This window comes from Ctenopharyngodon idella, chromosome 10 (assembly GCF_019924925.1).
Source record: "Ctenopharyngodon idella isolate HZGC_01 chromosome 10, HZGC01, whole genome shotgun sequence".
Taxonomy (NCBI): Eukaryota; Metazoa; Chordata; class Actinopteri; order Cypriniformes; family Xenocyprididae; genus Ctenopharyngodon; species Ctenopharyngodon idella.
In genome coordinates this window covers 3,444,221-3,471,470 of record NC_067229.1, presented here as the reverse complement: position 1 = coordinate 3,471,470, position 27,250 = coordinate 3,444,221, and the positions used below count along the sequence as shown (strand labels likewise).

The window sequence follows — 27,250 nt, the reverse complement described above, 5'->3', positions numbered from 1 at the left end:
AGAAAGAATTATTTTTCTGTAGCCATGATAAATACCATTCTCTTAGAATTAATTCATAATCGATTCTGAGTGTTCACAGGATGAACTGATCTATTGATTGTAATGTTAATGTAGCTACATCAAGTTAATCTGATTGACTGATTCAAATATTCATAATTAATCATAATGAGTTATGAATAATTATAAATATTTCCCCTTTGAGCTAATATCGCATATTGCCAGGCATCAAATGCTGCTCTTATCAGTGTTTATATTGTGACAGAGGTGGAAAGTCCAGGGGTCAGAAAGTAAAAGTCCTGCCATATTTTTATCAAAATGAACTTTAAAATAAACAAACTACAAAACGAAAGGAGCGTCAGAATTCTAGCGGCAAAACTTACATACTGCGCCTTTAATGGTTGTGGGTTAGTTAAGTGCTTGTGGTGGAGATTTGCCTTTAGCTTTTTCATATTTCAGCAGATCTAGTGGAGGTTGAATGTTTCTGGAGTAAATCTTTTGAAAAGTGACCTTATGCCTCGTGATGTAACCACTGTAACCACTCCATCATGCATCATTACTTACATTATCTGATTGTTGCAGCTTATAAACCTAAAATAGATTTAGATTTATCATTTAGCATGCTTATTATGATAAGTGTCTTTATGATTATGGATTAGTGAAGTGCTTGTGGAAGAGGTTTGTTTTCAGCTATTTCTTGGTTAGGTTGAGATGGTTTCAGCAGATCTGACAAAGTCGAATGTTTCTGGAGTGAAGCTTCTGAAAGAGACTCATTGTGATGAAACACTAGGTGGTGCTTATTCACTGTAATTACTTCATTATTCAGTTCAACAATAACCTACTTTTAGCATTCAGATATCTTGATACATTTATAGAATAAATGCTTTGTGATATTTAGGAAGATTAAAACACTCAAATCAGCATTTAACACTCAGTTTGTACTGTGACAACTCAGACAAACCTACATGAGCTCTCAGGACAGTCAACATCATTATTTCATTTACAAATTAAATGGACAAAATTGAATGTGAAGAAGATCTGCACTTGACAGTTTTCACTTGACTGTCATGCACACTATATCAATGAACTGTATTTGTAAACTACAATGTGCAAAGAGTATAAAAACTTATACACATTGTTTTACTTAAAAACAACATATTGTGATTCAGCACTGAGCTGGTTTGTTTGGTTCATTAGAACTCAACAGAATTTGAAATCCTTAATGAAAAAATGAGAAAAACTACTTCTATAATATGTGAATCTGGTTGTCACTTTTGCACTTTATTTGCTTTTTATGTTTGTATTGTAAGTATATCATTTTTACTCTTGCTTTTAATAACAGAATGTGAATAAATGAAACATGCTGTTTAAAATTTCAGTGTTATAAATTATCATTATTTGAACAAATTATATTTTCAGTGAAATAATTGTATGGGTGTGCCAGTGTTGTTTTACAATCATTAATATGTTCTAGTTTTGAATTAGTTTTGAATCATTTTTATATTTTATGTTTTAATTTTAATTTTAGTTTTAGTTAAAGGTTTAGTAATTCTGATTGTCTTTTTTTATATTTTGTTAAATATATGTCTATAAATTTATTAATTTTATTTCGTCTTAGTACTTCAACATAAACTAAACAAAATGTTGCCTTGGCAACTAACTGATAAAAAAAAAAGCTTATTTAGGCCCGAGCACCGATGGTGTGAGGACCCTATTGTAAGTGCTCTCTCAATTCTTCTTCTTCTCCCAAATGAATCACATTTTTGAGGGCCTAAACTTGCTCGAAAACTCATGAAACTTTGCACATCGTCAGAAGTGGTGAAAAATTACATCTGATATGGGTTTCAGAATTAGGTGAGGCAAAATGGCTCGATAGCGCCACCTACAAAATTTCAATTCAGTGCCCGTCACGCTACATTTCACGTACAGGTATGAAATTTGGTAGACAGATGTAACAGCCCAATACCTACAAAAAAGTCCCAGAGTGCAAAATCTGAAAACCCAACAGGAAGTGAGATATTTTGAATTTTCTTTGCCAAATTTTTGCAATTTTTGCTATTTCCAGATGTTGTACTTTAACAAATCATATTTTGTCAGTCTAATCTAAAGGCCTTTGTGTCCATGGTGGCCTGACAAAATTTGATGTTTTGCCATGAAACAAGAAGTCAGGGATGGATTACCGACCGGGTCTATGGGGCCAGTGCCCAGGGGCACTTGACTAGCAGAAGCCCGGGGGGATATATATATGTTCCATATACAATAGCCTCATAAACAAGCCTCTTTGACTATGAGGGCTCCCTGGATCTTCTGTTAATGTTAGGCCCTCTGTGAATATGAAGGCCCCAAAACCTCTTAGAACGCAGGGTCTTGAGACAAGTTTTTTAAAAGTCAAACTTTTCTAACTTGAGCACTGCATTTTTAGAATGCAGTCTTATGTGTGAGACGCTTCAAAAGACGCAAGTGTAACGGTCATACGTGTTTGTCAACGCATTTACATTGAAAAATAATGGAAAAGTGGCGCAGTGGAATCGAAAAATGCGTTCTGTGTGAATGGCTCCTTAGGCTTTACACTGGCACAAAAAAATCTGATTTTTTACTCACATCTGCCACAGATCGGAATTTGTTGCAAACATGTAAACACAAAAATCTGCACAAGATCCGTTTTTTTTTTGTATCTGATCTGAGCTACTTCCAAAAGTGTTTCAATAACAGTCAATCATCACTCAATTAATCACTTAATTACCTAATTAACTTCAACACTGCTTCAGCATATTACTTATAACACTATGAGTGTGGACTCATATAAACACTAAACAGTGTTAACCTAACAAAGAGAAATTTGCTGTGTACAGTATATTTTTACAGTTGATATGAGACTAAATTTTACAATGTTGCCTTTTTTTTTTTTTTTTTTTTTTTTTGCTTAAATTCTAAAACATCATAAAACATTTAACATACCTGCTCTCAAACCAAGCAGCATGCACCGCCTGTCACCAGGATGGTAACTCTACAAAAACCCACATTAACAGAAGCTTTTCTAAATTAGCGTATCAAAACATTAAGCACTACTAAATCTTCCACTTAACATTAATCTTGCACAAAAAAACATTATATAACACTTAATTTTAGCACCCTTTCGAGTGCCATGGGCAAAGCATGCTGGGAAATAGAAATCCCAGCCCAGTTTAATTTAAACTGAAGTTCATCTGAATTAAAAAAATGTTCATAAAACTCAAAACAATGAAACAGTTCAGTTTACTTAATATATATATCAGTTCTGTGAACTTGAAAGAATTAGACCAGTCTGCAACATTAATATAAACAGCTGAATACCTGCATATTTTTGTAGCTATCAAAATAAAAATGCATGTATTTGGACTTGAATTGACCTGCTGTTGAATCCAACTGCCCTGCGAATGTTTGGGGATCTGTGTGAAGGGAAAGCGTCTGAATGCACGTTCAGCGATGACGTCACATTTTGGTTAAAAAAAATGTTTGTCAATGTTTGACATTATTTGATTATGGTTGAATCTATTTTTTCAAGTTCCCTGAACTCTAAACTTTAGCGGTGTTGTAAAATATTTAGCGTTAACTTAAATGTCTGATAGATGTTGAATGAACTCAAAAATAATAGTTAAACTTTTTGACACATTTTGAGTTAAAGATACTTTTCATTATAAGTTATTTATACTGTTTGTGTTTACAGCTTCATGTCACGTCGTTGCCAATGTAACCGACGTTATCATAAGAATTCATTCAACATTAAACTGAGTTGCAGCAGATCTCAAGTTCCCAGCATGCTTTGCGTCACTCTGTAAAGGAGAATAAATGTTGAAACGGAGTGTTATTTTGTGTGTTTTTGCACAAGATTAATAAGAGGCAGATGTGTTATTGTTCAATGTTCTGTTATTTTGGTATTTAAATGTGTTTGTGATGTTGAAGTTTTGTAGGGTGAAGAGTAGAGCCTGTGGTTAGGTCAAGAATGGGCTGCAAAACGTGTTAGTTCACCCAAAAATGAAAGTAGTCATTTATTACTCACCCTCATGTCGTTCCACACCTGTAAGACCTTCGTTCATCTTCAGAACACAAATTAAGAAATTTTTGTTGAAATCCGATGTCTCAGTGAGGCCTGCATAGCCAGCAATGACATTTTCACTCTCAAGATCCATTAATGTATTAAAAACACATTTAAATCAGTTCATGTGAGTACAGTGGTTCAATATTAATATTACAAAGTGGCGAGAATGTTTTTGGTGCGCCAAAAAAACAAAATAACGACTTACATAGTGATTGCCAGTATATAACTGTTTTTTTTAACTTACAGTTTGTTACTGTTAAAATATATTTTGTGGGTGTGTCTTTTTATCTTACACCTTTAACCCTTTCAACCCCACAGGAACATCCTCTAGTGTCCACAGTAAAACACTGATGCAGTGTCCAAGTTATGCAGGAGCTGAAAATGTTTTAAGCACTGTACAACTTCAATATTCAAACTGGTTTGTAAACTGATTTCACACTCAGTGTGGCTGAAGTCAGTTGCAGTTCTTGTGTTTCTGCTCGTCTCTTCACTTTTCTGGTCTTGTTTCTCTGTCCTTCAGTGATTCTGCTTATCAGGTGTTCATCAGTGTCTGAATTCACTCACTTCTTTTCATTCACTCTGTCAAGTGGACTATATTAGTGAACTAATGTAGGGAATAGTGAATGAGAGTGTGATTTGGAACAGTGTTGACTTTGAGCGCTGTTAACTCAGTATATTCCTGAAGGCTATTTTCTCGAAAATGACAAATATTACCCAGAATGCATTGTTTTCAACTGTATATTACTGTTTTAATGGAAAATGGTATATTATTGTCAGAATTTGGCAATGTTTTTTACAGCAAGGTTTTACAGTGCAGAGCATGCTAAAAAGTTAATCATTTTGAGTTGTGGGCCACACGGGCAATCGCCTGGGCCGCCAAAATTATGCATAAATGTACTACTATTCCTTCTTTATATTCTCACATTGCAACAGGCCGGCCCACATTGCCCAACGGCCCACCAGGAAAACTCCCAGTGCCCCAAATGGCCAGTTCACCGCTGATGATGGGATATGCTTAGCCTCAAAGACCGCTCCAAAGCGGTATTAGTCCATAGTAGGAAAAAATTACTATGGAACAGAATGGTGCCTGAAAACTGTTTGGTTACAAACATTCTTCAATATATCTTCTTTTGTGCTCAGCAGAAGAAAGAAACTCATACAGGTTCAGAACTACTTGAAGGTGGATAAATGATCAGAATTTTCATTTTTGGGTGAACTATCCCTTTAAGTGAACTGCGGTTTGGCATTTTTTAAAACAAGAACAGCCTTGCGCACGTACTGCACGTATACCCTCTGTCAAGACTTAATGTGTGGGATTTTGGACAGGCCCCAATCACCAGTTCAGCAACTAGTCAGACTGTAAATATGCCCGTTATGTGGAGTATAGTGGATATGTGCACAATGGCTTTCTTGTTCCTTTCACAAATTCCTCTATAACTTGTAGCATTTAAGGTTTTTAATGACAGTTTAACTGTGATTATCTTTACTTCATTGAGTCCATTATGCTCAGTTGTGGTGTTTGTGATGGTCAGAGATCCAGTTTGATTGTCCAGCTTCAGTCTGTCTCTGAATCTCTCATCATGGCCAGCACATGTAGAGAATCCTACAACTACAACTGACTTCAGCCACAGCCTTAGATGAAATCAAATGAAAATATTATTACAACCTGTTAATTCTCAAAAAGAACTGTAGATGAATGACAGAAATAAAGTCAGTCTGTACTTTATTTCTGTCATTCATCTACAGTTCTTTTTGAGAATTAACAGGTTTAGATGTTGATGTTTTATTGAAAATGTTTGGTCACCATTTTGGTGATCAGTGTTTCCTTTAGTTGGGCAGTTTGACTCTTGGCTTTTTGTGTGAGTTTGTGGTCTTTGTAACAGTGTTTACCAAATTTGTCACAAAGAACACCAGAAGCAAAAATGATTGAACAATACTTTCTTGTTAATGTAACCTATTAAAAACAAATCAACATATTTGGTAAGGAATATGATTAATACGATTAATTTTTTTTAACAATGATGACAACTACATCATCTGATCATCATCATTTCTAGTTTTCTTTGCAACAAATGATGTGTTTTGGTAAACACTGTTACGAAGACCACAAACTCACACAAAAAGCCAAGAGTCAAACTGCCCAACTAAAGGAAACACCGATCACCAAAATGGTGACCAAACATTTTCAATAAAACATCAACATCTAAACCTCTGCTAATTCTCAAAAGAACTTCTGCTGAGATCTTGAGAAATTTATTTTCTTCTTTTATCTTCAGTTGATTTCAGGCTGTGTGGCTTTAAGTCAGTTGTAGTTGTGTTTCATTTACTGAGAGTGTAAGCATGACATGTAGCCCTAAGCCATCATCATTGATCTTTTGTTGAAATTTCAACATTTTTTCAACATTAATTGCAGACACAAAAGGGACATTGATTCATATTGATCTGCTTTGTCAATGCAGAAATGTTTCTTAAAAAACACCTGCAATTACTGATAATGAAATAACTCTATAACAGTTAGGGGTCAAAAGCTCAACTAAAGCAACCACCAATCTCCATGATGGTGACCTCAAACGAAACATCTAAACCTCTGTTAATTCTCAATAAGATCTTCTGTAGACGTGTGACAGAAATAAAGTCAGTCTGGTTAGTAATAAGTGAAGCTGGTAATGCTGTTTGTGGAGTTGTTTAATCAGATCTTCAGAGATTTAATGTCTTTTATCTTCAGTTCATCTAAGGCTGTGGCTGAAGAAAGTTGTAGTTTGTGTTCTTATTTCTCTTTCTTTCAGTGCTTGTTCACAGCAGGTGTTTGAATGATTGAAAGAATGTTTCAGGAACATCATACTAACCTTTAAATAACATTCTACTAACATTAAGGAAACTGGACATTTTTATGTTCTTGGAATGTTACAAATCAACGTTCCTACAATGTTGAATTTTAAATCAAAATTAAGTTGAAAGAACATTTGAGAAACATTATACCTTATAAAACCTTCCTCTAACGTTAGTTTTTTACGTTCCCAGAACCAACACTGAATATTTAGAGAACGTTCTTATAACAAAATTCTGTTAGCTAGGTATGAGTTAAGGTGTTAGTTCACCCAAAAATGAAATTTCTGTCATTAAGTACTCACCCTCACGTCATTTCAAATGAATTAAAAATGCCTTATATCTCACTGTTTGCCTTATCCCCCAGAATCTTTCTTTCTTCTTCTCCCTCTTTTTCCCTCCCTTCACCTCTTTGTCATCTTTCATTCTCTCTCTGTCCAAGTGTGGACTGACGTCATGTATTTCATGTCTACACCAAAAAGTTTTGAAATGCTTTGCCTGGGCTGTGCTGGCTAGATTCTGTTCTATTGTTCATAATTAAAAGCAATAACATTTTCACTCTTCTCACTGCAGCTGCATACTAATTCAAATGAGAGATGGCTCTCATGGATATCGTTTTTCTTCGATCACGTGGTCTCTGGCAGAGGTGGAAAGTCCAGGGGTCAGAAAGTAAAAGTCCTGCCATATTTTTATTCCACCCACTGAAGCGGTGTTAAAGTTAATGAGATAATAATTGAGTGATGATTGACCATTATTGAAGACACCTGATTATAACAAGCAGAATCACCAAATGAGAAAATCACAATTTTTAAGAAACCATCACAGAGATCAGAGTTTGATTTAGTTGGCCTCTTGACCCTTGACTTTTTAATATTAGATTTTGTTTGGGTTGTTGTAACTGAGTTATAACAGCTAGACAAGCAAAGAGAAAAGATGATCAGGTGGTGTTGGTTATGTTTTCACATAATCATTATTTGAACTGAATCACCAAACACATTTAGAGCCCAATCTCTGAGTTAGATTTACATTATTGATTACAGCAGCACTGTGATTCTACAGCAGAAGATCAGCTTTTTCAATATAATCCAAAGGATTTATCAAAAGTTGTTCTAAAAAAAATTTTAAGAAATCACTTTCATTTAGACACACAGACATCAAGAATCAACCTGTGAATCTCAACAGTGGTGACCATCAAAAAGCATGTTGCAATGCATTCTGGGTGCCACCAATCAAAATTCATCCACGGCTCCCATCATGCATTGCTGCATGAATAAATTATGAGCTTAATTGTCTTAGTAATTTTCTTTATTCTATTTTATTTTTTGCTGTTTTTATGACTTTTTAGTAGCTTGTTTTCTAATGTTCAGAGTTGATTGTTTATCAGAATATGTTGCTTGTCACCGTTGTTGAGATTCACAGGCTGATTCTTGATGTCTTTGTGTGCCTTAACAACGTGATCTCATGAGAAAATGTATGTATTGTTACGTAAATTGTGGTTCTACCACACGTACATTTACTTAGGTTTTCATACACAAAAACGTACAACATAGACGTACAAACGCTTACGTATTAACTGCGAGAAAAACGTAAATCATACAACGTAAATGTATATGAGTTTCTGTGTATTAATATTAAATATCATGGCTTTAATGATTTAACTGTGTTTTTAGTCGAATTTATTGAAAGCAGTTTACTCATCTACTTAATATGAAATAACATTTCTGTTCGTGACTTGTGCTGCTCGTTTCGGAGGATTACATGTTAAACAAGAATACAATTTGAAACCTTATTAATACAATTTCTGTAATTGTTTAACCATTTTGTAATATTTAGTTTGTTTGCTGTGAGACACAGAAGGCGTTTTCTCCTATGCAGCGACTGACAATACAACCATAAGATACACCAAAGCACAACATAAATTCACAAATCACATCCATTTTATTTGTTCGCTGTACTCCAAATTTTTAGAATCCATATGTTTGTAAGGAACAGATCCAAATTCAGCCCTTTATCCATCGATCTTCATCTTCATTCTCAGCAACAGCGACCGTCACAGTTAAAGCTCGCGCTCGTTATGATTCAAATTTGAAAGTAGCGCCACCCTCGAGAAGCGTTACGACATGGTTTACGGCACTGATATCGAACGCTCATTGGTTCTCATCTGCTTCGTCACAGATTGCGACATGCCGTGTTTCAGTGGATTGACATTTGAAATGAGTGCGCGCCTTCACGGAGAGAAGCCGGATTCATCATATTTTCATGGATTAATAAATTAAATTCTGCTCTGTACCCTATAAAAAACTATTACCGCCAGAGAGGACTGTGACTGGAACTCATCATCATTTGAACTACTTTTAGTACCACTTTTGACATTTTCGCAAAAAAATAAATTATTGTGATTACGCTTGTTTGTCTGTCATTCTTTTATTTATAACAGTAGGTAGTTTAAAGAAATGTTTATGGGTAGGTTTAGGGGTAGGTGTAGGATTAGTGGCTCAAAATATCGTTTTAATGTGATATTTTTACTAAAATTGTCATTTTCCTACACATTTCTGTTCTTTTGTTTTATTCTTTTAACATTCTGTATAAAATGGGTAAGTTTAGGTTCGGGATGGGTTTTAGGGATCTTACATTTATCTACAAAACGATAAAATGGAAATTATACATATATCTTTATGACATGAAAGATTCGTAAATATTTTACGTTTTTTCGCTGTAAATACTTAAGTATTTTTACGTTTTAGTGCCATAATTACGTCGATATTGTACGTTTTAGCACTTTTCTAAACGTACAAAAATGTACGTTTTGTGTCTTTGAAAGTTACGTATTAATACCTACGTATTAACAATGAGACCAGGCTGGCACCAAACACACCTGAAGAACACAAACAGGAAAAAATGTTGGTTTACAAAGCCTGAAGTCAGTTTTATAATGTCTAAATATGAACTGATACAAAAAGTTAAGGGGAATGCAAATTCATTCAAGTAATTTCCATTATTCAGATCTCACAATACGTTTAATTTGATTAATCTGTGAAGAACTGCAAATGAAAATGATCTTAGCTTGTTACTGATATTAAGCCATAAAAATGTTTCATAACTTAGAGTTCAGATGCCACCAATACCAAAAGAACAAAGCAAACATTTGGACCATTTTCTTCAGTTGTTCACTGAGAAGTCTGATAAAGATCATCAACTGAAAACACTCAAGCTGTTCATCTGATGTGTGCATCCTCCCAAGACAGAGTTGGCCCACCTAGTTCACACACACACACACACACACACACACACACACACACACACACACACACACACACACACACACACACACTTTGATCATGTTATCTAAATGTTCTTCTGGTTCTTATTAAATGGAGTTTAGCTTCTGAGAGAAACTGAAACCTGCTGCGGTTTGATTTCTTCAGAAATGTTTTTTTGATCTGTTGGCTGGACAAACATCTTGTGCATTAGAGTGACCATTTATTTATGTAGCTTGAAGGTGAAGGGCTTCTTCCTGTCCTGCTATTTATGAACATCACAGTCTGACTTCACCTAGCAGTGAAATAACCGAATCCATCAAAGCATGTTTGGCAAAGTTAGAGGTCAAACTATAAATATATCCATGTATGCTTTATCAGAAGATATAAACTGCAAAAGTTTGCTGTTCTTATCCCAAAAACAACATGCTCATTTGTGATGAGTGATTAACTGATTATTGTTTAGAAATGTGTCCAAGTGTTGGACAACGAGCTATGATGCTAACTGAGGGGCGGCTGCTCTCTCTTGACTGTCTGGGAAATGACTGACTGATGACACAGCTTAATGCTCATTTGTTTAAACAACCGTGATGTATTGTTCTTATGTAAAAAAAATATTTGATTTTGTGAGCTCTATAACTTTTTCTTTGTGTAAAAAGTATGTGAAAACATTCCTAAACACTGACAGCATGATCTGGACATCAAACATCAAATTCAAAAAATAAAATAATTAAATAAAAGTAAATAAAAAAAAGTATAACACTTTATTAAACACTTAAGTAATGTTTTTGTGGTATATTTATGTGAAGTTGTTGTGGATGCAAATGAAACATGACTGTCGTATAGAACAGCCAATCAGAATCCATCTGCTTTAAATGGTTTTACTGCCACTATATGGGAAATAGCAGTGTTCCACATACGAGACAAACAAATTCAACGTAGTCACACATGATATTGCTGGACAGTTCCAGTGTTACAGTTATTCCAATTTTACACAAGACATGGTCTAGATTGCTAACTTTTAACATAAGTATTGCATACAACCCCTACAGTAAAGCAGTCGTATGTTTTAAAGAATAAACTCAACTAGTCTACATGGGCTTTTCTCAACAGAGGAACCTTTCCATAGTTCCTAGAACTAATGGCGGAAGTACCTGCTTTTTGACAGGAACTGGAAACGATTTTAGTTCTAGGGACTTTTGGGGGAACTAAATTAGCTCCTACTTCAGAGGAAACTAATAGGAACTATCAGTGACATCAGTGTACGCTGATTGGCCTACAAAACACTGGCACCCGGCATTTTTAAAAGCCCTATACACATACAGATTATAGCCTATATATTTACCACAAACTAACTCTACGAACATGGAAAACAGTGATAGATGGACCTCTCGACCTTTACGCTGAGGAGGAAATCAAATGTGACTTTGAGGGGACCAAGCGAAACATGATTATGTATTTCTGCTCAGCTAGCGACATTGGGCATCAACCACAAGGTAAACGCTAATACTTTCTCATATACTGTCTATTTCATTGTAAAACAGTTCTATCTAACGTATTAGACAGGACTGTTAAACAGATCGTAAACTAATTACAGTTTTTCTCAATCGATTTGACACATTTCTCCAAACTCAGATCACTGTTCTCAAAACAGTTAACTCAGTGATCTGAACACTTTGTAGTTTGTAAGTTTTAATTAATTTTACACAAATTGCAAATCATGTGAACCATTTTCTCAAACCACTGTATGCACACAATTCTCAGATGTTTTCATAATAGTTCATACATTCAACCAAAACTTTAATATATCAGGGAAAAATACAATCACAGCTATTTTTATTGGCGTTACACAAACCTTTATGTACCATTTGTCCAAACACAAACAAAACTCTGGAATTTATCATATCAAATGCACATGGTATGTTTTCAATCAGCCCCAAACTGATATCTGTTTGATTAATAATACACACAACAAAGGAAATGCAGCTTTCCCAAATGTTTACACATTTATCACAATTGCATTATGTAATAGGGAAAATATAAAAGGTAAAGTATAAATAGAGCAAGAAAATATGCAAGAGAAGGGGAAAATAAAGAGGTGGAAGTGTAAAGGTGGTGGTGTGGGTAGAGGAAGGAGTGTAATGAGAAGCAGAACATATAGACAGAGATCATATATGAGGAGAGAGGAGGAAGTAAAAAAACACTTTGAAATTTTATGTAAGAACTGAAACTTGCTTAAACACATTGCTTATGACTCAAAAATATGCATTACAACAGTTTTGAAAAGATTTTTTTAAAATACCTATTTTTTAAGCTTTAGGTGCTCAATGACCCTAACAAAACCTGTTGGAAAAACATTACAATAAACATGTATTTTCGTTAGTGTATTTGTACAGATGAAAGTTTTCTAAAATCATTAGAGAATGCACTTGTAGTTTTGATGGTAGTATTTACTTTTAATAAATGCATTACTAGAAAAAATGCAGTGCTTTATTTTGCAGTAAAGTTGAACTGTTTGGTTAAAGGGTTAGTTCACCCAAAAATGAAAACAATGTCATTTATTACTCACCCTCATGTCATTCTACACCTGAAAGACCTTTGTTAATCTTCGGAACGCAAATTGAGATATTTTTGCTGAAATCCAATGGCTCAGTGAGGCCTGCATAGCCAGCAATGACATTTCCTCTCTCAAGATCCATAAAGGTACTAAAAACATATTTAAATCAGTTTACGTGAGTACAGTGGTTCAATATTAATATTATAAAGCGACGACAATATTTTTGGTGCGCCAAAAAAACAAAATAACGACTTATTTAGTGATGGCCGATTTCAAAACACTGTTTCATGAATCTTCGGAGCGTTCGAATCTTTTGTGTCGAGTCAGCGGTTCGGAGCGCCAAAGTCACGTGATTTCAGCAGTTTGGCGGTTTGACACGCGATCCGAATCATGATTCGACACAAAAGAGTCATAATGCTCTAAAGCTTCATGAAGCAGTGTTTCTCCTATTATTAGATATTGTAGAATAAATGATCTTGCTGGCAATGGAGGCCTCACTAAGCCATCAGATTTCATCAAAAATATCTTCATTTGTGTTCTGAAGATGAACGAAGGTCTTACGAGTGTGGAATGACATGAGGGTGAGTAATAAATTACAGAATTTTCATTTTTGGGTGAACTAACCCTTTAGCTGTTGTGAGAGCAGTTACATTACTTTTGGAGAAATGTGCCAAAAAACTATAAGACGGAGAGTGCAAGCGCTGTGTGTTCAGGCTCTGGCGTTCTCAGCGCCGTCAAAATAAAACTCACAACTGACAACAAGCGCAGCTTAAGCCACTTCAGAGTTCCTGCTGGTGGTGTGAATGCAACCAGGAAAATTACTACCCGGTGCGAAAGCCCCTTATGTGTACATGTAACAGCACAAACAACTATAATGTGTTTTCTATTAGCATAATGTGTTTAACACAATTCTAAATTTAAAAATACAAAGAAATGCATTGACAGGGGAGAGACGGACCGCCGAGTGTGTGTTCTGACTCAACTGACACAGCCCTGCATGGGGGATTTCTGGTTACAGATGACTTTTCTGCCAATTTCGTTTAAATACCCAGACCAGAACAAAAGAGGGTTTCACTTTATTTTGATGGTCCCTTTAACACATTCTGTTGACTAGTAACATTGCACCTACATGTATACTAACTCTCATTAGAGTATTAATAGAGTATTAGTAGACTGGTAGAGTTAGGGTTTGAATAAGTTGACATGTACTTGCAAAGTAACTTATAGTCAACATAATGTTCAAATGGGACCATCAAAATAGAGTGTTACCCAAAAAAGTTGTAAATATTTACTACAAAAACATTTTTTGTTGGACCTACTCTCGTGCCCCAAAGGGTCATGCCTGGTTTTGGGGGAGGGGATGATTATCAGATATCTTCAAGAGACACCACCCAAAAATGAGAACAGAATTTCAGACTCTCTAAAATGATACCAAACATGAAAGGGAAAAAACAATAGATTCATATTATACATCATATGTGGTATATTCTTCGTGAACTTTCAATGATTTCAGTCAGGGTGAGAAAGGATGGGATTTGGTAGAGAGGTGTGATGGAAATTTTGAACTAATTAATAATGAACTAACATTTCTTTTCTTCTACAGGCCTAATAAGCTAACTTTGAAATAGAGAAATAGTCACTAGGACTGAGTGTTGTAACAAGTTGAAAAATTCTGCTGTGCTGGCTATACAGCATCCCTCTAAGGATAAAAATAGCCTTGGGAAAATTGTTTTAACCTACTGAATAATCTGAACTATTAACCCAGTGATATTTTTTGATGATCTTGTGATTCAGTTGTTATAATCTAAATTTACTCTGCCAGTAAGCGGGACAGAGGAACTGAGTTGTTTTTCTTAAATCTGAACCAATCATATTAAGACTGATGATAATGCCATACTGACTGTGAAATGTACCTGAAATCCTATAAAACCTGCTGTATTCCTTTGTTCGGAGAGAGATTCTCTGGGATTGATGGGAACTGTCCCGGCTGTGATTAAAGCTTTGAAGGACAAAAACTGGAGTCTCTGGTTATTGCTGCAGCAAGTCAGGTTAGGGAACACTAGGTTTTTGAGGGTCAAGACGTTGACCGAGATATTATTGAGTGTCGATTAGGAGACGTTCTGAAAGATCAGGAAATGTATTGAGTGTCGATTAGGAGACGTTCGGGTGTCGATTAGGAGACGCCCCAGGAACAGGTAAACTTAAGTCAGGTGCGTCTTGGAAAATAGATGAGCGAGGAGAGAAGTCAGGCCGTGTTCCTGTGCTCTTTCTTTGAGATCTTCTTTCCAGATAATTGGCTTTTATTGTTTTATTGCAGGATGTTTGATCTCATGTTCTGTCTTAGCAAAGCCAATCTTACATTTTTTTCCAAAAATGGTTTCTGTCATTTTAGATAGTTCTCATGCAGGTGTATGTTCAAGTGCTTGTTGAGATTTCTCCACAGACTCTGGACTCTATAAAGTACAGAAAATAGAAATTAATTTCCTTGTTTGTGTGGGGAACAGGGAACTTTGTAATGGCATGACTTTGTCTGGTATCCGCCTCCTGGCTTTTGATCCGGTGACCAAGAAAGTCGATAGCAGCCAGGCCAAAATGACACTTGGTGGGGTTGATTATCGAGATTGCAGATGAGCCCGGTGCTCTTTCCTGGAGGCACTGGTGACTAAGATGTCATCCAAGTACACAAATATAAAAAGTCCAGGTCTCATAGGATTGAGTCCATCATGCGCTGAAAGGCATTTCTGACATTTCTGATTCCAGAAGGTATCTGCAAAAATGTAAAAAGTCCAAATGGTGTTATTACTGCTGCTTCCATGTGGAACACTGGCACCTGATGGTATCCTCATATAATGTCCACTTTCAAGAAATAGTTTCCCCTGCTAATTGGGCTGAAAAATCCTGAATATGTGGAATTGGGTATCAATCAGGCATGGTGATTATCTGCATGTAATCTCCATTGGGCGTAACCGTCATCCGCTTTTGGGACTATGTGGAGGGGTGAGGCCCAAGGACTGTACTCAGTTTTTCCAACTAGGCCTTGGCAACTGCCAATTTCACTGGATCTAATTGTCAGCATGAACCACTGCCCCGGATGTAGAGATATGATGTACAACCCCGAAACTGGCCACTGCTGAGAAGAAAGTGGGTTTAGTGAGATTAGGAAATTTAGGGAGCGGTCAGGTGAACTTGCAGTCAACCATCAATGCGCTAAACAAAGTGGTCATGGGAAATGTGCTCCTTGAACAGGGTAAGACATTGAAACCTTCCACCTGTGACCAAACAGCAGTTTTTCAACATCAGAACCAACAGTCTGTGCATAGGAAGTTCGCACCCAGGAGGGGCATATTCACATCCACTAACATGAACTCCCATGTACAACACTGTCCATTGTAAAAGTAAAATTTTTAATCGTTTTCGCGAATCTGTGTGAATGGGGATCGTTTTGACAACATTGTCATCTGTACAAGAAAAATGCAAAGGAAAAACTATTGTTCGTACATTATTCTTGTGTAAACGTATGCCTGGTTTAATCAGACTCATAGTGTTCATTATCAGTCTGACAAATTGACTCGCACAGACTGTTGTGTTTTAGATTCAGGTGTAGATGTTGCTGTAGCAGCTGGAATAGCAGCAGGTGTCACCCCACATAGCAAGTAATCTTGGCCCAAATGTGGCCTCAAGCCGGCACTGCTGGCCTCCTTTTGGCAATGGCATGAATCCTGTCAGCCAGAGCTGGGCCGTGTAATGAAGGCACAGCATGGATCACGGCAAACAACATTAGAGCCGATTGTTGGTGGGAGGAGTGTGATCCAGATCAATCCAGTGATCATCTGCTCCAAATCAGGATTGTGAACATGGGCCAATTAAGTGCACTTTAATGCAGTTGATTTACATTTTACTTCATTTTCAGCTTCAGTCAATGATGAGCTGAGTAACACTGATGTTATGCTGCATGTTGCTTTATTTAAAGGCAGTAACTATGTAGTTGCTGATGCAGTGACATTTTGAAATATTCATTTTGCTTAAATATATGTTGTTGAATATTTGTTGTTGTTGTCGGCGAACAGAAATGTGCCATATTTAGAATTTCAAACCTACAACTAAGTGTATTTTTATGATAGCAGTAACTGTAAAGTGACCTAATAATTAGTCTGTGGTTTTGTTTTTATTCATTTAAATTTTTGAATTTAACTTCTGCTTTAAAAAGCATTATTTTGTTTTTAGATTGTAATGTTACAATGTTATAATGTAGGACTAATGTGATTTTACCCCTTTTTTTGCACACAAAAGGCATATAGCATAGACTACATGTTACATTCATGTTTGTTTTCATGGCCTTCAATATGAACATTGTTTGTAAGACAATATTGGGCAGGATGTGAAATAACATGTTTTAATTAAATACAGATTTTTTTTAAATTCAAACAGAAAAATGTGCAAAATACTGAGATTATACATCGCCATTCAGCCCAAAAATACAGAGATCTAATTTTTTGGCAATATTGCTCAGCCCTACATTATGGCATGCTTTAAATGCTGGATTTTCCATTTAGCTATGCAGTAATGATACACTCTTAATTTACATCACTTGTTAAATGGTTATTTTACAATTACATTCAGTCTTATATTTTTAATTTGGTTTGTTTGTGCCTGAAAACACCTGTAATTGCTGATAAAGAAGCAACTCAACAAAAGTCAAGGGTCAAGAGCTCAACTAAAACAAACACTGAACTCCATGATGGTGACCTCAAACGAAACATTTTCAATTAGACATCAACATCTACCTCTGTTAATTCTCAATAAGAACTTCTGTAGACGTGTGACAGAAATAAAGTCAGTCTGGTTAGTAATAAGTGAAGCTGGTAATGCTGTTTGTTGTTTAATCAGATCTTCAGAGATTTAATGTCTTTTATCTTCAGTTCATCTAAGGCTGTGGCCTGAAGAAAGTAGTAGTTTGTGTTCTTATTTCTCTTTCTTTCAGAGCTTGTTCACGGCAGGTGTTTGAATGATTGAAAGAATGTTTCAGGAACATCATACTAACCTTTAAATAACATTCTACTAACATTAAGGAAACTGGACATTTTATGTTCTTGGAATGTTACAAATCAACGTTCCTACAATGTTGAATTTTTAATCAAAATTAAGTTGAAAGAACATTTGAGGAACATCATACCTTATAAAAAAGTTCCTCTAATGTCAAGAAAACATTTTTTTTTTATTTCCAGAACCAACACTGGATATACAACACACAGGTCAAGTCTGTACTGTTACCGGTAATGTTATCTTTACAATTTTAGTATTGGCATCTTGACAACACTATAAAACACCAGTGTTATGTTATTCCTAACATCCATGTTACTCTAAACAGCGGAAATCCTTTTGTTTATGTTAGAGTTGATGAAGCATTTTGTTTATGTTTGTTTGGGTGCTTTGGTTAGCTTTGAGGTTAAAGAGTTAAGGTTCAAATCCAGCAAGGAAATATCACCATTGTGTCCTTGATCAAACTCTAAGTTTAAGGAGCTGAACCTGTAAAAACTGAACCTGCACTGAAACACTGTGGAGAAAAGTATCATTAAAATGCCAAATATGTGTTTTCATTATATATTATTATATATTATCTTCCATATGTTACTAACTGTTGCATAACCTCTTTTCTGGTATTAAGCATCTGAAGAGCGTTTAATCACATTTCACAGATATGTGTATTGGTAAAACAACAATATGCATTTTATACTATAATGTACAGATATTTTTGTCTTTGTTAAATGTGCAAAATTAGTTGCTTTTCTTTGTATTTTGTTTTAACAAATGTCTTGTAAATGTAATTTTATGGAGCATTTGAGCAGCTGATCAGTTTTTTGTTTTTTAGTGTAAAGTTTGTGCAATTCATGTCAGGATGAAGATGGAGACTATAATTAAATATGTTTTAGGTTTAATTAAAATTCTAATTTTGAGATTGTATTGTGTCAGGAATTTTCTTTGGGGAGCCACAAAGGGATTCACTCTACATCAAAGGAAACTGGATGATGTGGGAAAGTTCCTAAAGAGGAGGGCTGAGTGATTTCAGATACTGCAGAGACAAACCTTTGTTTTATCTGTGAGAAAGCAGTTGAGACAGCAAATTCAGGGCTCAACGATTTGCTGTTCCGTCTGAATTCTACAGCATTTCCAGATAACATGTCACATTCTTTAATTATCTGCCTGGAAACAAAGCTGCCGTGATCCCAACTTCCTCACAGAAAAAGAAAGCCATCGTGTTTGCCATCAAAAAAGAAAAAGAAAGCCATCGAAAGCCAACTGTGACAATGAGTGCTTTCCAAGATCAACTAAACACTGGATTTTTAAAAGTATGTGAAGTTTTACACACTGCATCGACTTTACATTTACACACCCCTAAACATGAGGCTAAACAAAGCTAACCGTGGTTGCACTCTCAAAAAGGATGTGTTAATTAATAACACATTTTTTTGTGTTATGGCTATTTTAACACATTTTGTGTCAATTTAAGTTGATCATGTGTAGAGACAGAGAGAGAGAGAGAGAGAGAGAGAGAGAGAGAGAGAGAGAGAGAGAACACTGTGTCCAACACAACATGTGTTAACTATCATCCAATCACATTGCTGCTGCGTCATTCCGCAAGCCATTAAGCAAGTTTGTGCCTCTTTCTTCATCGGTGGATGACTTGTGTTAATTCTGACACATTCACTGAGTCAATGATTTTAACACATTAAATGTGTCAGGAAGGTGATCTGCTGTTAACAAGCAGAATCAAAGGAGAAAATCAATTTTAAGTCACCATCATGGAGATCAGGGTTTGCTTTAGTTGGGCTCTTGACCCTTGACTTTTTAATATTAGATTTTGTTTGAGCTGTTGTAACTGAGTTGTAACAGCCAGACAAGCAAAGAGAAAAGATGATCAGGTGGTGTTGGTTATGTTTTCACATAATCATTATTTGATCTGAATCACTGAACTCATTTAGAGCCCAATCTCTGAGTTAATGAAAATCAGCAAAAAAAAAAATTTTTTTTTGGTAAACTGTGTATTAAATACAAATAAATCTATACTCTTATTGTTTTAAGCAAATGTTTAAGGTCTCTTGTATCTCCAACTATGGTTTTTTGGATGAATATGTGTGGTTTTTTAAAATATGCAGAGATTCAAAAATGATAAGAACCCTTTTTTATTTTACAGCTGTTTTCATGTAAATTGGGGCAGTGCAGTTGGTAAAGTGGGAAAGAAAAAAGTTTTTTAAATGTAAAAGAATAACTATAATAACAGACACACTAGCGTGTCTGGCTGAAGGCACAGAACAGCCTTTCTCCTTTTTTTCAAGGAAAAAGGGATCCTTTCCAGGTTTTTTTCCAAGAAACGCACACACATAAATAGAGTCTACATTAAAACGGCTGTGAGAAAACTCTTCTCCACTGCAACACTTGAAACTTTGTAGAACAAAGATGGAGAAACAGAAAAGTTAGGCTCATAAGATTTATCTCCTTCAAATATATTTAATGTATTATATTTTATTTAATAGGATGTCCCATTTTATCTAACATGTTAAGGTAAATTGGGACAGTAACAAAACTTGATCCTTTTTGAAAATCGAATGAAGCACATCATTGCATTAGACTGAATTATCACATGAACAGATGTAATACAAATTTATATTGTGGATTGAAATAATGTTTATTCTAGAATTTAAAAAGTTAGTTCACCCAAAAATGAAATTTCTGTCAAGTAATCAACCTCAAGTCATTCCACACCCGTAAGACCTTCGTTTATCTTCAGAACACAAAATAAGATATTTTTGACTTTACTGCTTTTCACGACCTTAAATGTTGTTGCTTTACATTGGGAATAAAAAAACCTCAGATTTTATTGGATTTCATCAAAACAATCTTGATTTGTGTTCTGAAGATGAATGAAGGTCTTACAGGTTTGGAACAACATGAAAGTGAGTACTTGACAGAAATTTTATTTTTGAGTGAATTAATCCTTTAAAACTTAGCAATTTGATTAGACTTAAACTATGTATGTACAGCCACACAACATGTGCAGCCAACTCAGACATTTCAGCACTTTAGTAACCACGTCCCTGTGATTTACATTTGATCAAACAGTTTGGAGTTAATCGCAGCTCTGAAGAGAGAACTGTCCATTTTGACTGCACTTTTTTCACTCTCCTCACTGCAACCTCCCACTCACATGTATTTTTAAGGTGGTGGCGTTTGGCATCTCAAAGGATCATGTGGTCTCTGACGAAGACACGCCTCCAGATACTTAAATATCGCTGTAGTCCAGTAATGCTGTTCCATTCATTCAAAGTACCAAAGCACATGTGAGAAGAAAATGGAGACAAAGAAGTTTTTCGTTTATTTGTTGGCAATTTCTCCATTCTTCTTGGAGGGTAAGACATTTATTTATTTATTTATTTATTTATTTACTTATTTCTCTTCAGGTCAACTATAAAAAAGAATGAGCAGTTTAGAGTTCCCTGCTCAAACCAGAAGTCTAGTCAAGACCCAGATCCAGATCCAAGAAGTAGCTTAAATACTGTATTAATGAACCAAAATAATATTCAATAACCTTTCACTTATTGTAAAATTGTACTCTTAATTTACTGACGGATAGAACAGCCAATGAGAATCCATCAGCTTTACATGAGCGCGAGCATTTGACAAACTAGAGCGTGCTTATAATAAACAGAATGTTATCGTAGGTTGGTGTGGACGCTATAATTACCTTTATAGTAACTTATAATTCTTGGTGTGAGAATCCATTCTCAATTTGTTGTTACATTGCAATAAATCAATATTATATAAAATGAATGCCGTTATGAGTGAACCCACGGAAAAACACGAATTCAAAATGAAAAACATTCATTTTGAGCTCTGCTCTCGCAGATATTACATGTGTGCACTCAAACTTGTCCTGTGCACTCGTGAATCTCCATGTGAAACTTTGTTTCACTAACGCATTTTCTTGCGGATTTTAGTCATCCACTTGTCTTATATATATATATATATATATATATATATACAGTTGCAAGAAAAAGTATGTGAACCACTTGCAGAATCTGTGAAAATGTTAATAATTTTAACAAAATGCATGCTATTTTTTATTTAGTACCGTCCTGAGTAAAATATTTTACATAAAAGATGTTTACATATAATCCACAAGACAAAAAAAAAAAAAAATTAAAATTAATTTATTAAAATAACCCCATTCATAAGTATGTGAACCATTGATTCTTAATACTGTGTGTGGTTACCTGGATGATCAACGACTGTTTTTTGTTGTGTGATGGTTGTTCATGAGTCTCTTGTTTGTTCTGAGCAGTTAAACTGAGCTCTGTTCTTCAGAAAAAATCTCCAGGTCCTGCAGATTCTTCAGTTTTCCAGCATTTTTTGCATATTTGAACCCTTTACAACAGTGACTGAATGATTTTGAGATCCGTCTTTTCACACTGAGGACAACTGAGGGACTCAAACACAACTATTAAAAAAGGTTCAAACATTCACTGATGCTCCAGAGAAAAACATGATGCATTAATAGATGGGGGGTGAAAACATCTGATCTGTAGAGAAACATTTTCACAGCACTTTCCTGTTTTATAATTTTGTATGTTTTATAATGTTCATTTCTTCTTCAGGTGTGTTTGGTGTTGATACAGAAGAAGTGTCAGTGATGGAGGGAGATTCAGTCACTATATGCACTCATGTTAATATAAACCAGCAAGAAAAGATTAGATGGTATTTTAATGACGATCTCATCGCTCACATCAATAGAAGTCTCAGTGACATCTGTACAGATGTTCAGTGTAATAATGGCACTGGGAGATTCAGAGACAGACTGAAGCTGGATCATCAGACTGGATCTCTGACCATCACAAACATCATAGACACAGACTCTGGAAATTATACACTAATCATCGTGAAAGGCAGCGACAGTCAAAAGATCTTCAAAGTTTCTGTTCATGGTGAGTCATCATGTTTGAAAGCAGGTTATGTTCAAATCACATCATTGAGTTTATTATAGCAGCTGTTTTTCTCTTTTTCTGCATCATTGAACAGAACAGAAAGAATTCCATTGATGATCCATTAGTTTTTAACCGTTAATTTTGTTCTGATCATACTATTTCTTATCATCTGTTTAAATGCATGTATTACTTCATATTCATTGCTTTTAGTTCACTGGGGATCCAAAGTGCAGAAGATTATGTAAATGTGTAAAGATCTTGTAGTCTGTTTATCTCGTATATTGATCAGAATGGATTGCAAATCATCATAAATATTTTATATTTTGAAATATTACAATGCAAAAATGTAGAAATGTATATTTCAATGCAGTAATGCATTGTACTATACATGTATGTAATACATGTGCAGGTCTGTAAAAAAATTCCACCAGAGTTGACATATAAACAGTAAGTCTATATAAAGACATCCATAATTAACTTAATATTCAGCAGTTTTACAGTTTATTTTGTATTTATTCCCACTGAATTTCTCAAGATCCAGGAATTTAATATGCACAATTATTTTTGGTTTGTGTTTCAGGTGTTTCTGCTGCTAAACGAGATGAAATGAAAAGAAAGTCAGTGAAGAAGGGAGAATCTGTCACTTTAGATTCTGGTGAAGCAAGGAAATCAAAAAATGTGACTATGTGGTATTTTTATGACACTATCATCGCCAGAGATCAGAGTAAAGATCTTAACGAGAGATTCAGAGACAGACTGAAGCTGGATCATCAGACTGGATCTCTGACCATCACAAACACCAGAACCACAGATGCTGGAGAATATCATCTACAGATCAGCAGCTGCAGATTCAGCATCATTAGGAGCTTCAGTGTTTCTGTCACTGGTGAGTATTATTTAGCCATTATAATTTTAGAATACATCATTTTTAAACTGATACACTAATTTTTTTTATATAAAAAAAATATATCATATATATATCTAATATATCATATATTAATAACGAAATTAATTAAAGCTGCAAGCAGCGATGAAAGGGCCCTCGCATCCGGGCTCACCGCCACCCGGTGGCCTTAGGAAAACAGTGAACAGTGGGCGACACGCATGTAAGCGAGTAAATACAGTTGAATCATGGCAAAGTCATTTCGACGTGCCACGCTTCCTGCTGCCAACAGGTGGCACTTTGACTATTACTGAATATTGCTATGTAGATGTCTTCAGGCTATGACTATTAGCAATCATGTGAAGTTTGGAGCAGATCGGACATTGTATGCCTGAGTTACAACAACTTCCTGTTTCGTGGCATTAATTGCATACTTTAGCACTTAGCCAAGTGTTGCATGATTTAACGTGTTTCTAGCATGTTTGGTCTTCATGGCATATTTAAATGCATTTCTGGGAGTGAATTATTGTACAAAGCATGCCATTTCCTGTTATCAGCAGGTGGCGCTATGACTAACTGAATATTGGTATATAGATGTCTTTAGGCCAGGACTCTTATCACACACGTGAAGTTTTGGACAGATCGGACATTGTATGCCTGAGTTACAACAGCTTCCTCCTTCATGGCAAAACATCAGACTTTGTCAGGCCGCTATGGACACGCACTTCAGCGAAAACTCTAGATCTTTGCAATTTAACATCGCTAAGGCCTTAAGATTAGACTGACAACATATGATGTTGATCTGGTTAAATCTCTATGAGGAGTTAATCACAGTGTGAAATATGTCATTTCCTATTGCCTGCTGGTGGTGCTATGACTGTAACTGAATATTGCATTGTAGACGTCTTCAAGTCAGGACTCTAATAAATCATGTGAAGTTTGGGGCAGATGCCCAAGTTACAACAACTTCCTGTTTCATGGCGAAACATTAAACTTTGTCAGGACACCACGGACACACCCTTCAGTGAAAAATCAAGATATTCGCAATTTAACGTCACAATGGCCTTTAGATTAGACTGACCAAATATGACATTGATCTGACTGAAGCTCTAGGAGGAGTTTGTAAAAGTACAACATCTGGAAATCTGAAAATCTCACTTCCTGTTGGGTTCTCAGATTTTGCACCCAGGGACTTTTTTGTAGGTACTGGACTGTCACATCTGTCTACCGAACACCTGTACCTGTAACTGTACGTGAAACATAGCGTGAATGGCACTTCATTTAAATTTTGTAGGTGGCGCTATCGAGCCATTTTGCCACACCTTAATTCTGAAACCCATATCAGACGTAAATTTTCACCACTTCTGACACGTGTGCAAAGTTTCATGAGTTTTCAAGCATGTTTAGGCCCTCAAAAATGGGCCTTCATTTCAGAGAAGAATAATAATTGACTGAGCAATTACAATAGGGTCCTCACACCATCGGTGCTCAGGCCCTAATTAGTTAAACAATAGTTAAATGCAAATGAAATTTTATTCAATGTATGAACAAAAACAACTAAAAAAGCCATGTTTTCCTTTTTATTATGGATCACTGTTATTCTGAGCACCAGTTTAGTAAGTCTAACACTATAACTGGAAAAAGTTAGGCCTGTACAAGTATATTTCACATTGCTGCAATGGGTGGAGATTATACTTCACAGGCCCTGTTTGATAATGATTGGAATTCATCAACAAGTTTAACTATCAAATCTGAGATTTACGAAGCATTTGTGAATCCAGAGGTGAGGTTTTGTAAGGTCTATTTTCGTGCAACTTACTTTCATATATTTATTAACAAAGGTTTTATTCACAACACAAGCTGTTTAACTTAATATATTTAAAGGAAACTGTGATCTACTTTAAGCTGAATCCGACTGCTGGTCATAGTGTTTATTGTAGATAATTATACTGTATGTCATTATATGTCATTATAGTTATTGTCAGAAAATTCCATCAATCAGGGAGTTGAAACAAGCCAAATGTGACTAAATATCTCTAGCTCTGCCCACTTCCATAAAGTAATTGGCATAATTGAGTCGATCTCCATGCTCTCTCAAAATACTTAAATATTTGAAAATAATGTATAATAGCATTTCTGCTGTAAAGTTTCCATCAAAATCATCCCAATGGGAAATAAACATTTCAGACTGAATCTTTTTCAAGTGCGTATGTGCTTATTTCCTGAGTTTCTGTTACTGCTGTTCATTTCTCTCTCTTTAACATTCTTTAATTTATTGTTTCCTTACAGACGGAGGAGGGTCATGAAGATCAAAGAAGATCTTAACAAGATCACTTTGTGTCTGCAACATTATTCCCATTGACATGAATCAGCAAAAACACACTTCAGTAGTTGAGCTGTTGCAGTTTATTAACCTGGAATATATCTACATTTATCATTTAACATGCTAGTTGTAATAAATGCCTTTGTTTAAGATTATGGATTAGTGAAGTGCTTGTGGAAGAGGTTTGTTTTCAGCTGTTTCTTGAAGGTTGAGATGGTTTCAGCAGATCAGATGGAGTCAAGTGTTTCTGAAAGAGACTCATTGTGATGAAACACTGGGTGGTGCTTATTCACTGTAGTTACTTCATTATTATGTATTCAGTTCAACAATAACCTACTTTTAGCATTCACCAATCTTGATAAATTCATAGAACAAATGCTTTGTAATATTTAGGAAGATAGAAACACTCAGTTCAGCATTTTACACTATATTTGCACTGTGACAACTTAAACCTTTAAGAAAAACCTACATGAGCTCTCAGGACAGTCAGCATCATTTAAAAAATGTATCAAATGGACAAATGTGAAGAGAATTTGCACTATACATATTGTACTGTAAGTTTTCACTTGATTTGTTATCAGTGTACTGTTTTTGCATACTACAATGTGCAAAGTGTATAATAATTGATACACTTTGTTTTGCTTCAAACCAAAGATTGTATTATTGTGATTCAGCGCAGAGCTGGTTTGTTTGGTTCATTAGAACTCAATAGAATTTGTAATACTTATGGAGAAAATTAATTGGAAAAATACTTCTAAAATATATGAATCTGGTTGTCACTTTTGCACTATATTTACATGTTTGTATTGTAAGTATATAATTTTTACTCTTGCTTTTAATAACAGAATAAATGTAACTGTTTCACTGTTATACATGATCATTATTTAACCAAATTATATTTTCAGTGAAAAGACTGTGCCAGTTTAGTGTCATTAATATACAGTTCTGCTCAAAATTATTCATACCCTAAACAAAACAAAAATCTTTTTTGTGACTTTAGTAGCTTGTTCTGTGATGTTAATGTTTATCTGAAAATTTTGTCACCATTGTTGAGGTTTATACAAAGAATCTTGATGTCTGTGTGAGTCTAAATGATACTGTCTGAATGATATCTACATAATGATACAAACTTTCAAAGAGTCAAAGCAGGACAGGATTTTGTACATTATCATAGGACTACAACATGAAAAAAAAAATACAGTATTCAGAGACCAGTGAATAAGGCCACTGTATGATGATAAAATCATCAACAATGAGCAACCAAATCCACTTAATCAGTTTTTTTTCACTTTTTTTTTTTTTTTTTTTTTGTAACAAATATGCTTTAGAAACACACAATAACAACTGGAAAA

The 27,250-nt window shown here is 35.2% G+C and overlaps 1 long non-coding RNA gene across 1 annotated transcript; it reads left to right on the top strand.

Annotated features, from left to right (window-relative positions):
* The first annotated feature begins 22,375 nt into the window (after positions 1 to 22,375).
* LOC127519918 (uncharacterized) lies at positions 22,376 to 26,612 on the top strand. Its single transcript, XR_007931972.1, has 3 exons — positions 22,376 to 22,692; positions 23,273 to 23,578; positions 25,865 to 26,612. It is a non-coding gene; the product is annotated as an uncharacterized LOC127519918 (long non-coding RNA).
* Positions 26,613 to 27,250: the final 638 nt, after the last annotated feature.